At 46.0% G+C, this 9,602-nt stretch overlaps 1 pseudogene; it reads right to left on the reverse strand.

Annotated features, from left to right (window-relative positions):
- Positions 1–3,649: 3,649 nt before the first annotated feature.
- On the reverse strand, positions 3,650–8,368 carry LOC136482131 (uncharacterized; annotated as a pseudogene).
- Between the last annotated feature and the right edge of the window lie 1,234 nt (positions 8,369–9,602).

The raw sequence follows: 9,602 nt of genomic DNA on the forward strand, positions 1-9,602 counted from the left end.
GACAAATGCATGTGGATCCTATAATTTAGGAGATTCTGCCACAACGGTGCCACCTGCTGTTGCTGGCCAGCGCCATCCATCGTCGCAAAGAAGGCTTGGCGTCGCTGGCCACCTGTTGAAGGCGCCTCTCTTGCAGACGGTGGTGAACTGCACCTCGCGTGGTTTTCCACCTTGCTGGCATGTGCATCTAGGTAATGTGTTCGATGAAATCTCCCTAAGCTAACGTACTCATGCAACTAAATCCGAGATTGTGAAATGTTTCATTTGACACTTTAGAATCCCACCAAGTATGAATTAAGACAACATAAGCATACGTACAAAAACATGGCATGCAACTATAGGTGTCGAAAAGATTCGTCACCCGGTGCAACACACGAGTAATTAATGACTCCCGTGCAACGCACGGGCATATATCTAGTTTAATTATAAAAATCATATTTTAGCATTTTCAATTTTAAAACTGTTTGATTTATTCTTTTAAGACGTTTTAATAAGATTTTAATTGACGTAATACCACATGGACCGTCTTACATAGCGTCATATATCACATACAAGAAAGATAAACTGAACATTCACGACAGAAAGGTGGAATAAACTTCAAAAAAAAGTTAAAGAATATAATCTTTAAAAAAAAATCTATTTTTTTTTAAAAAAACATGCATTTAAAAAACTAAAATTTAATTTAACTTTTCAAAAATTATAGATAATTTATTTTAACTCAAAAAATATGGTACCAGTTTTATATTATTCTCTAAAGTTATGACTCTATTTATTTCTTAGAATTATTTTAATTTTATATGTTCTTCTAAAATCTAAAACTAGACTTAATATTATACAGAAGGTGCAGGCTAAGACAAATTCTTGCAGACCAAAGCGTGAATCAATGTTGCAAGTTTCAGTCTTTCATCGAGTAAAAAGCAGGAAGAGGGACCCTCATTGGTAGGACTTGAGTATATCAAAAACATTGAAAGCTTCTGGCTATAAAGTGGCTTCAGCTGCATTTAGGCTCTGTTTGGAACACATGAATTTCATAGGAATTACGCAGAAATTTCATAGGAATCAGTTTATTTTCACAGAAAAAATAGGAAAAAAAAATTCACATTCCAAACAGGGCATTAATGAGAAAGGACGGTGGTAGAGAAGTTGAAGGCTATATCCCCACAAGTGGATCAAGTGGCCTGGGCACTATCCGCAGGGGAACAATTCAGCGTTCTTTTTGTTGCCGACGGTATATGAATTTGAATTTTTTAATATAGTATGGATATTAAATATCTTGATTCGGATATGATTTTATAAATCAAATGGTCGGTAACAAAAATATCAATACCATTTACACCTTTACATATGGCAGTGTGTAGAACGATGATGCGAGGCGTGATGGCAGTTGTGCACGCGCGTGAGGCCGATGTGGTGGCTGAGAGCAGGATTCCCTCCAATCCGCACGATGGCGAGAGCGGGGATGAGGAATTTCTCTAAACCTGAAAAGCAATTATTTACTTTGGCAATTTTTAATGTGGAGTTTCATGACATTATTTTTAAGAATACAAAATGCATGAAGTATGGATCAATCACTCTCGATATATACTTTTTTTCTTTTATTTCATAGATATTTAATTTTGACTCATCTAGAAACCGAACCAAGAGAGCTACGCCTATATGAAACCCATTGCTTCTCTTTTTTAAAAAAGAGAAAAATTCATCACCGATCCTCAAACGGGGTGTCATCTAGGTCGTCGTATTCTCAAAATGCTATTTTTAGTCCTTATAAACTTTGTTCGGGTCTCATCTAGGTTTAACTTACTCATTATGCTAATGTGGCGTAGCGTGCGCTCGCTCGGCCGCCGCCGGTGCCGGACCTGGCGTCGCTGGTGGCGCCGGCGGTGCGCACCCGCTGCAGTGCCGCGCCCTCGAGCTCTGCCTCTCCGTTGCCCTCGACAGGCAGCCGGCAGCGGCGCATGCGGCGGGGCCATCCGGTGTCGAACGCGCTCATGCGCGCCTTTCATCTCCGAGAACCTCAAGTTGCTCGCGCCCTTCGTCGCCGACACCGTGCATCGGATTCTAGAGGAGAGCGTGCTGCTGCCGTCGTTGTCGTCGGGCGAGGTGGAGGTGGATGTCGCGGAGGCGGAGTGGTACCAGCGGCTGTCGAAGGAGGCCATCGCCGTCGCCACGTTCGGCCGCAACTACGACGAGGGCAGCGCCGTGTTCCAGATGTTGGCCGAGCACGCCAGCTACGCCACCGAGCGGCCATCCAGGTTCTTCTCCTCAACAGCAGCTGCGCGGGTATGGCGTGCGGGTCGTCCAGCGCGGCCACCGCGGAGACGCTGCCTGCCCGCCTCCTCGCGCGGCCGGCTCCCTGTCCGGCTGTCCCTGTTGACCTCGTGCGTGCTCCGCCTTCGTCCCTGCTTCTCACGTCTCTGCCTTTTGTCGTCTCCATTTGTTTAGTTGGACAATGGATGCTGATTGATATGCATACGCACATGATCCAAAGCCTAGCCGCAACGGAAAACGTACTGCCTCTCATCTTCTTCTCAGCAGCTGCGACGACGACATAGGTGGAGAAGTTTCACTTGGCCTTGACGACTTCTACATGTTGATGCAGGTGCCGTCGTTGCCGCCGCCGTTGATCGACACCGGCTGCTTTTTGGCATCGCGGATCGCGCCCTCGCTGGCCGGGGCCGCGCCCACCGGTGGCCGCTGCGCCCGCACCCTCGCCGACCGGGGCCGGGGCCGGGGCCGCGCCGGTGCCCTCGCCGGCCGGGGCCGCGCGCGCCCGCCCAACCGCGAGCTCCGGCGTTTCCTGCGCACGCGAGCCGGACGAAGAAGAAAAACGTGTTTGTTATTCCCCTGACGCATGGATCCCACATGTTAGATGCACACTCAGCATGCCAGGTCAGCGTGCAGAGCGGGTTAGGACCCGTTTGGACTTGGTTGATACCTGAAGCCAAATTCATGGAGTCAAAAATAACATTTTAATAGTAGAGGGACCTAAGTAACACCTCGTGCCAAGTTAAGGGACCGGCCATGAATTTTTCTCTTATAAAAACATTGTCATTGTCATAAGAATGTTTATGCGTGGCAAGTGGCAACTTATTAAATATAGATAAAACTCTAATGAAATTTGTAGAGATACTAGGCTTAGCATAGCACATGTACGGTTCTGCCGCTGTGGGAAGCATAATACGAAGTCTAACAAACTCCTGCTCAAAATAGATCCTTGGCATAATGAATAGAATATCTGCGCGACAGGTCATCGATGGACCTATAGATCCTTTTACTGTTAAAAATGTAGATCAAATTGTGCAGCAGCTATGTTTCAATGCTTTTGCAATTACTGATTGATGTTGTAAAGATCAAATTGTGCAGCAGCTATGTTTCAATGCTTTTGCAATTACTGATTGATGTTCATACTTCATATACAGAAACCAATTGGTTTTCCTATACCACCAACACAATGGCTGGATTCTCCAGACCATCTGAGACAACAAAACCAAACCAAACATCTGAGCGACAATGGAGCACCGGCGGTGGACGATCTCTTCCGGATCGGTCTCTACCGCCGGCAGTATATATCCTTAACTCTCCCTCCTTTCTGCAAATGACAAAGAACACAGCAAAAAGAATCGGATGTCAGCTTTGTCGGGTCGTCAGCTTATGGCCCGACCCTGATCCGCACTTTCTTGGCGTGCATCTCGGCGAACTCCGCCTCCGAGATCTCCGAGTTGGTCGACGACGTCAGGTGCCGCACGGACAGGCGGTCGTCGCCGGGGTGGCGCCCGTTGGTCGCCACGAGCACGAGCAGAATCAGCAGCACCATGGACGCGGACAGCGCGGCGAGCGCGGCCCACGCCGCGCGCGCCGCGCCGCAGCGGGGCGCACTGGTTGCCCACGATGTCCGCGAAGCCGGCCTTCACCAGCTCACAGCTCACCAGGCTTTCCGTGCCCGGGAAGATGTCCAGCACGTTCTGGATGGAGCTCGTGTACGACTGCACCTTGTCGTAGTCGATCGCCGACGAGAGGTCGGCCGGGCGGCAGTTGGCGCCGCCGCCGAAGTCTGAGCACGTCAGCCTCTTCAGGATCTTTACAACAGGAGGCAACGCCATGTCAAGATCAACAGCAATTGACCATACATACACATTTGTTCTGGAATCTGAAACTGTAGCTACGGTTGTGTTCACCTGCGGGATGTCACCGATGGTGGCGGCGCCGGAGGGGCAGTTCTCCGGCCTGTACTGGTACTGCGGCGGTCCCGTGAAGGGGTTGCAGATGTAGTCCAGCTGCTTCACCGGGTACTCTGATTTGATCGTGTAAATGTTTGAATTCACCTGGTCAATGATGTCATGGATGCCTGCACCGACGTCGTGCAGGATCACGTCAGCGGAGAGCTTCTCGCTGCAGGGTATGATGGTGCCCAGCGTGCTCTTCTGAGGGTTCAGCTGGTACTCGTCCAGGGCAACACACGTGTCGCCGGCAAACTTGTCGAAGAAGTAGTACAGGCCGAAGTACATCCAGAATAGGGCTGTCAGTATCCAGCAGAAGACCATGCACCTGATGCACAAGGATCCAAGTAATCAGAACGACGTACGGGCTGAAAGGACACAGGTTTCAGTTTGTATGTTCAGCCCTCATTTAGTTCCACCCTAACTTCCAAAAAGTTGCTACAGTACTTGTCACATCGAATGTTTGCGGCCCGTGCATGGAGCATTAAATGTAGACGAAAAGAAAAACTAATTGCACAGTTTGGTGGGAAATTGCGAGACGAACGTTTTGAGCCTAATTAGTCCATGTTTGAACACTATTTGCCAAATAAAAACAAACGTACTACAGTAGCCCCAAAATCCAAATTCCTACAACTAAACAAGGGCTCAGATGGGTTTTTCTGATGTCTGAAGGTTAGATACTCACAAGCAACACAGCTTTTGCAGCCTTAGAGGCTTCCCTACTGCAATATTCAGAGAAGCAATTGTGTTAGATTCAGCTATACTAGCAAGACTGCAAGGTACATGTTGCATACTGAAAATTATTGCATCATGTTCACTTACCCAGCAACACCAGTAATGCGACAAGATTCAGTGTCACACATAAAATTGTCACAAGTTCCCTGAAATCATTGGATGTCTTAGTTCCAGTGCAGATTAAGAAGCACCATAAGGAGCATTACTCTACTGATCTAGCTCATGATGTGAAAAGCTCTTACAGAGTCCTGATTCCCTTGCTAACCAAGCGCATGTTCTTCTCCGCCTTTGCCTGAATCTCCACGGCCTCAGAGTTGAGCGCCTAAACTGTGGCATTCAGATGTGTTCTGCATCTTCTCAATGGCACCTGTTATGTTGTAAATTGTCGCTGTCGCCTCGAGTGCAGTCGTCCCAATTATCTCTTTCACAGATTCTGCTCTTGAGTGGAATTGTACCGTGCCGCGAAGCGCAACTGCTGAAGAAACTCTGCGAATAAAATGCCAGAGTAGATTACTAACTGCATTGCTTCATATGTTTGCAGAATAGAAACAGATACAGTTGAAATTTAGATTATCCTTGGTGTAACACCGCAGCTTACATGACAAAAACTGTAAGGAGGATACAGAGTATCACAGTCAAAATTTGATATCTCTCAAGGAAATAGTCCAAGTCAGTGTATCTTTCTTTCCTTTTTGAGAAGAAAATCTTCGAGACGAGAAGAACTACAACGAAAATGATGCCACCAATAATCCATAATCCTGACATCACATATCCAGATCTACCTGTAAATATGGCCGACTGGAAAAGTAAACAAGACAATGATCAGTTTTAATCCTGGCATGGATTTAATGTTATGTCGATCAATATACAAAGTGACTTTTGCACATTGAAGAAAAGTACTATGATTATGTTTTTAATACATATTTCGTATTATAATACGCTCAGTATCTAAAAGGCTGCATAGTATGTTCAGAGTTCAGAGAAAATGGTATGTTCAGAGTTTAGAGAAGCACAGAGAGCTTACACTCCAGTAGTGCGTGTCAGTGATGTTGTACCCTCCCTCATATTTCCTCAGTCCTTCAAGAGGATCAACTCTCCTCGTTCTTGAGAGCACACTCTCTGATCTGTTTCCAAACTCTGACAAATTCCTACCCACTGATCACCCAAGCAACAAAGATAAGGTAACCATATTCACATATACTTCCGACAAGAAAAATGTCAAATAGAACTGTACAAACAACATGAAAGAATAATGCAGTACAGATAAGCACAATGTTAACTAGTAGAACAGTTAACCAGGACAACTTTGCTATCCTGGCATGCTACTTTACCTCTTGAAAGATTTTTATTCTATGTAAACCTATCTTGCATGTTACCGCTTGCGATAGATTTTGCAAGGTTTATCTATGATATGATACAAATGAGGAGTTAGTTGCCTGCTCCAGTGTGAGTTGAGCTTTTGGTGTGTTGCAGAGTTGTTTGGGCCTGAGCTTGTGCGTGTAGCCTGCATGTGATTGCCGCAATGCAGTAGAGCAGGAACACTAACCGCTCTAACCTCCTCGGTTCCATGCTAGCAAGCTGCCATCAGAAAAGCTCCAAGAATTACACTCCGATCTCGATTCAGATATATGAAGACTGAGAGGAAAAACCAAAAGACACGATGCAATAGATCTGCAAAGAAGTAAGCTTTTCGCATGTGCGAAGGCGTAAGCTCTATTTGCAGTTACTGGCACACTGATACAGATAAACCATGGCACTGTACAGTTTCAATTTGGTTAGGCCGAGCATACATGGCTGCTCCTCCAGTCCTGCCTAAGTGGTCAGAACGTAATAAATTCTAATTTCTAATGTGGCGTCGTTGGACACAGATTTCAGACTGACTTGTTGGAAGATGACCTGACTTCCTGTCACGTTGTGGGCTGCTGAATTTGCTTCCGTGCCTAACTTTAACAGGTGCGAGTCAAACAACAGTCATGGCGGGAATGTTACTCCGTTGAATACGGTGAGATTGGCAGTGCTATTTTCACACCAAGAAGACTGAAGGAATTTCAAGGAAAAACTGAATTCCAGACATATGGATGACTACTGACATGTGAAAGTTTGAAATTCAGAATGGCATTACAGATATTTAGACACCAGCAGCAAACTATCAATATCTAGCTTTTGCTTTAACACTAGGAAAAAAATGGGAACAAAGTGCAGTGTCAACACGCACTGGATTTATCAAATTTCCTCTCGTAGTCAATCGTAAAATTAAAATCCCCCTTCAGAGAAGTAGGAAGCCATGAATGAAAAATTGAAAACAGAGCGAGAGAAGATGCACGGTCTCGAAATGTGAAATGATCACAGACAGGGCAATTCAGTTCTTATCACTTCAGAAACGGAAAATAAGCTTTCTTTGGCCGGGTCGCAACTACTCAAATCAACAGAAAACCCCGAAATTTCTACTAGCAAGCAAGACGGACAAGGAAAACGTATTCTCCAAATACACGCTTCACAAAAAAAAAACATGAATTCTAAATGCGAAGCCTGAGTTTGAATACATGGAATCGCAAGCTCTGAAACTCACCTGGTGCAGAATTCTCGCCTGCTCCCATGCAAACGCAGCTCCTCTGCTCTTGTAGCCGTCGCAGAAGACTGAGAATTGCTGCAGAGAACCCAGAGGCCGCCGCGCGCTGTCTCCCAGGCTCCCAGCTACCACCTTCCTCCTCCTGCTCAAGTCCCTCTCACCATTTACTCCAAACTCCCAAACGTGGCCTCCCTTTCCTAGTCACGCATCATACAGTTGAGAACACCTCCGATCCTTCTATTCTCTAGAACGAAGTCCAACAAGGCCACCTCTCCGTCTCTCGCCGTGTCAAACGCGGGCACCTGAGATGGCTTCCGTTTCCAAGGCACTAACACCACGCATGCCGTGTGTGTGCGCTTATATACTCGATGATGACGATGAGTGAGCAGCAAAAGGAGGAGGAGGCGGTGGACGTGGACACGGACGGAAGCAAGCAAGGGAGTCTGTCTAAAATCTAATAAAGCGGCATGCTTTCCTTGTCCATGGAGGAACTGGTACGATGCGATGCGCTGCGCTGCGCTGCACCCGGCCGGCACCGGCAGGCTGCCGCTGTCTGCAGGCATGCACGCACGCTCGCTGCTGCTGCTGCTGCTGGCTCGCACCAAATCCCCCCAGGCCAAAGAACGAATGTTAAAGCAGGCAGGCGATCGACAACGACGGAGAGAAAGAATAGAAAAGGGTTTGAACTGGATTGGAGTCTGTGGAACAACTATTGTCGGTCCAAATCCCATGGATTTGTTTGTTTCATTCAGTTTCTGCTCTTGTTTAGGATTTTTTTTTTCAGTTACCATCTTTCTCTCCTTCCTTTCTGCTGCTGCAGCTTCCTTCCTTCAAAGCCGCGTTTGTGTGTGTGTGGAATGGAAGTCGGCAGGACAGGAGGAGCCGGGGGCACCGGGGCAGGGATAGCGGACAAAGCTGTAGGCTGGGGCAGTTTTGCAGATTTGACCTCAGGGTGTTTGGGATTCCCACGACGATGCATAAAATTTCTGAAGAACACGCTACAGAATCGCATGCATAGAAATGGTTCAACGATGGCACACTGAAATGAAAATCTGTTCAAAGTAGTACGCGGTTTCTGAAAAGACAGAGACTGCATGCGTACCTTGCTCAATATGGCCTAAATCCAACGGCAGAATTTTCTAATAACGCTGTATAATTTCAGTACCATCCATGCAATTTCTGAAAAGACAGAGGGGTTGCGTATCAAAGAGAGAGGGGCAAAACCGATTCTGCCGTGTTGCTTTCGGCTTCACCTTTTGCATCTTTCCTCCTTGCGTTCACAGTGGCGTAGGAAGCTGAATTTTTTTTGACCTTGGAGAAAAAAAATCTGCCGCCTTGGAACTAACAAACACAATTATCAGTCTTAGAGTAAGTATAATAGCAGGCTGTAAGCCGACTAAATGCTGATGTGGAGGAGAGAGGGGAGGAGAGAGAGGAGAAGTGGGCTGTAAGCTTACAGCCGGCTTGGGCACAAAAAACCAAGAAAGTCTGTGAGAGAGACAAGTGAGCCATGTATTAACTGTAAAGAGCTCACTACTATATGAGTGGGCTGAGAGAAGACTGCAAGGAACCTTACAGCCAGCAAGCCGGCTGTATTATTAGCCTTGCTCTTAGTGCTAGTGGGAATGCTGATTAGGTTAACTAGACAACAGAGGTCAAACTTAAAAGCCTCCTATTTGAAGGAAGAGCTGAATAGGATGACCAAAGAAAGAAACTCCGTGGGGCCCACACAGGAGGTCAGTTGGATTCTGTGTGGATCAGGAATAACTGAACTGACTAGTTTTAGGAGTATATGTTTACTAGGTTACCTTGAACAAACAAAATTTTTAGTAGCATTTGATGTCCCAATAAATATAGACCAGTTGTAGTTTTACAGTTTTTATTTCTAAGCCAATAAGTAGCCGACTTAGCATGCAAAGGAAGCCTTTAATATTGCAATTGAAATAATTTCTGGATTATGTAAAAGTCTACAAGTTCAAGTACATATTAAAGAGCTTTAATTTTATCTATACTTGTGAGATATTCCCTCCGTTCCGAAATAAATCAATTCCTAAAGTTATCTTAAGTCAATCTTTTTTAAT

The sequence above is a fragment of the Miscanthus floridulus genome, chromosome 9, assembly GCF_019320115.1.
Source record: "Miscanthus floridulus cultivar M001 chromosome 9, ASM1932011v1, whole genome shotgun sequence".
Lineage (NCBI taxonomy): Eukaryota > Viridiplantae > Streptophyta > Magnoliopsida > Poales > Poaceae > Miscanthus > Miscanthus floridulus.